This window comes from Octodon degus, unplaced genomic scaffold, assembly GCF_000260255.1.
Source record: "Octodon degus isolate 3935 unplaced genomic scaffold, OctDeg1.0 scaffold00012, whole genome shotgun sequence".
Lineage (NCBI taxonomy): Eukaryota > Metazoa > Chordata > Mammalia > Rodentia > Octodontidae > Octodon > Octodon degus.
Window position 1 is genome coordinate 15,325,653 of NW_004524588.1, and position 3,394 is coordinate 15,329,046.

The 3,394-nt window shown below is 43.7% G+C and overlaps 1 protein-coding gene across 1 annotated transcript in view; it reads right to left on the reverse strand.

Annotated features, from left to right (window-relative positions):
• The window catches only part of Rab39a (RAB39A, member RAS oncogene family), a 42,747-nt gene that overhangs the window by 38,944 nt on the left and 409 nt on the right, over nucleotides 1–3,394 (reverse strand). The window lies entirely within an intron of this gene.

Consider the following 3,394-nt stretch of genomic DNA (forward strand, 5'->3'; position numbering starts at 1 on the left):
AGCAAAGCACAGGGACCGCGGTTCAATCCCCCAGCACCACATGCCAGCCCGCCCCGCCCCCTGGTGGGCTGAGCTGGCCACACACACACACACTCACACACACAAATAAATAAAATTAAAAAAAACAAAAAGCAATTAATGATATCATAAACAAAACAAAACAAAACATTATTCTTATTTCCTTTACTGCTAAGCATCTTTCCCCTGAGTGCTGATTTTCTCCTAATATCCATAGCATCAAATTTATCTTTTCTTCCTCTGGGCAAATGGATGCCTGGCCTGCGTGACCTTATAATTGTAATTAAACTCTCCCCATTAAATGTCAGCGTAAGCAATCTTCATCAGGTTGTGTGTTACTTGCCGAAAAGGAACTTCATGGCAGGCATGGTGGCGCACACACCATAATCTAGCACTTGGGAGGCCAAGGGAGGAGGACTGATTGCAATTGGGTGACCAGTGTAGTAAATTCAAGGCCAGCCTGAACTACACAGTGAGGCCCTGTCTCAAAACAAAGGGGCACAGGGACACTGCTTGCTTTAGATCTCTTTCTCCCTCCACTGAACTGACAAGTGTACGAATTCAATTTTTGTGCACACAGATGGTGACAAAGTCCTAAGGATGGAAGGAAAATAGGAGAGGAGACCTGAATGATGGCCTAGAACAGAACTCTTCCAGCTGATACTGTACAGAAGAGAAATACACTTCTAAGTGTAATGACAGGGCTTGGAATATAGCTGAGCAGTACAAGTGCCTGCCTGGCAAGTGCAAGGTCATGAGTTCGATTCCTGGTACCAACAAAACAAAACAAAACAAAACAAAACAAAACCCTAAATGTAATGATGGCACTGTACTTCTGAGTTTCCTTAATAGGAAAAATTAACATTTATCTTCAGTAAAACTTGGCTAATAATAAAAACTTAATATTTGAAGGTTACGCTACACTTAACACAGTATGCTCACGTGTGTCCTACAATGCTCACATAGTTTGTTTTTAAATTTTTCATTTTGATTTTGTTCCTTTTTATGTATGCAAGTAGTTATCATTTACTAGAATCAACCTAAAGTTTGAAAACTATGGCTAATCATAATTAACAGCAAACTATTTTATCATTCTGTTGCTAATGTATTTGTTTATGCTTTCAAGCTATCCCACGAAGCACCTCAAGTAGGTTCCTTGTGTTAGAATTTTGGTCTAATTACAGTAAGCCTCCAGATATAATATTTTTTCACAATTCCTTCATGGCATGATTATGAGTAATGACAGGAACATATCTCCAAGTACATTTCTATAAAAATGTGCAAAGATATCTATTATTCAACATAAGTACTGCATTTTCTAGGAGGAAGATTCAGGATGATTTAACAGTGATCATTTTAAATGCAACTTTACAGTGAAACATTCTGCAAAATGGTAAAAAAGCAAGTATTTGGATGTAGCCATTGAAATATGTATGTATTTATGAATATATCTTTGGTAAAGAGCCAGACAAAATAAAGTATGACTCATTGTCAGTAAACATTCTCTAAATGTCCTTCTATTAGTATGGGAGAGTTACTGTGGGGTTTGAATAATGTATATAAAATCAAATGTTATTTACATTCATCTCAAAGGCATTAAAACAATAATCTATTTAGTAGAAAGGTCTTAAAACAATAATCTATTTAGTAGAAAAGTCTAACAAATTAATTATCCTTTTTTGTCAATAAGCTGAGGAGCTAACTGTAAATAACTAACACAGTAAGATTTTATTGTCTGTGTTTCTTGTGGTTGCAATTCCAGCACTTGCTACAACCTTAAGGTATAAAGAAGGTCTTACTGTATTAGTCACTATAAAGGTTACAGCAAGAGCTATTAGTAAATGCGTTCTTTAGCACCAAAACATCTCAAAGTTCATCTCTGAGATCATAAGTGAAAGAATTTGCAATCCCAACCTTGGAGTAGTAAAACTGGAAGGACTCTTAGAGATCATAACAATGCCTTCATTTTACAGATGAGGAATGAGACCTTTGAAAAACTACTGTAATTAAACAGTGCTTCTTGAAAAAGGAAAACAATTTCTTAGTGGAACTGAATGTAAAATTATACAAATCAAATCAGTAACTTTTAACACTTTTCTAAGGGCTGTAGCTTTCTTATCTTTCCACTTTGTACAGAGGAAAACTAATGCATAAGCAAACTAAGCAGTTCCCTTATTGGCGCTATGAATCAGTGTCACAGCCGAGAATGCAAGCCAAAACTTCCACTGCTGGACACCCTCGCGCATGCAGGCTGATCTCATTCGGAGCGGGCGCGCCTGGGGGCTGGGAGAAGCCATGTTGGGGAAGTCCCTCGTGGAGCGCAGGATTTCTCAAGCCCGAGGTTTGCTGACACTTCCTTAAATGAATTCTTACCACAATGTGATCCCTAAGAAACAAAACACCACGACACATCAGCCTGCTTACCTTCCTGTAAAATAGTGTCCTTGAATCCTAGCAATTAAAAATGTGATTTTAATCGGAGCCAACCTCAAATGTTCAGGAAATCCATACAGTTTTGTTTACTTTTTATTTACACAAGTTGCCTCTGTGAATCCTTCGAGCTCCCACTGAGCACTTAAAATGAGACTATTATCTAGGTCCTTCTTTATTTAGAAATGTAGCGTCTGTTCTCACAATGGAGCGGGAAGTAGCGAACATAAGAGAAACAAAGGAAAAGTTCCTGGTGACTCTCAATAAATGTCTTTTTCTCTTTCCCATCAACGTGTCAATGGTGACAAACTTTTAAAGACAACCCTTTCAAGGCGCACACACCCTCGCACACGTGCGAGCTCAGCCGTCCAGCGCCCCAGACGCTGCAGCCGGCAAGACCCGTCCCCCGGGTCACGGCCCAGTGTTTTCTGATGACCACATTCGGCGCCCGAGGTGTTCAAGCCATGACCGCATCCTTCGCCCAGCGAACCCTGCCCAGTGAGCTCATGCGGTAACCTGGGCTGCAGCTCTCACTGCTGCGAAGCGCAAGGATCGATCGCGCATCGGGGAGCCCACTTCGCGGCTCTCGGCCGCACGGAGGGGAGACGCCGGGCCAGGGCGGCGCGGGGGGCGCCCGCAGGGAGGGAGCTCGGGCAGGGTGTGCGCCGCCGGGCAAGCCGAGTTCGGCGAGGAGCCAGGCAGCTGCGGGCGCGAGGGGACACGGATAACACAGGCGGGCCAGCCGGGGCAGCGGGGGGCGCAGGCTGGGTCGGCGGGAAAGGAGAGCCGCAGAGGGGGCGCAGGAAATGGGCGCCAAAGAAAGAAGTGAGAAATTGCGGAGGAGGAAGTCGTCCCTGGAAGGGGAGGGGCAAAGGGGAAGCGAGAACCGAGTGTGTGCACTTTGGAGAGCGCAGGGCCGAGGCTCGCGGGCCGGGGCGGGGCGGGC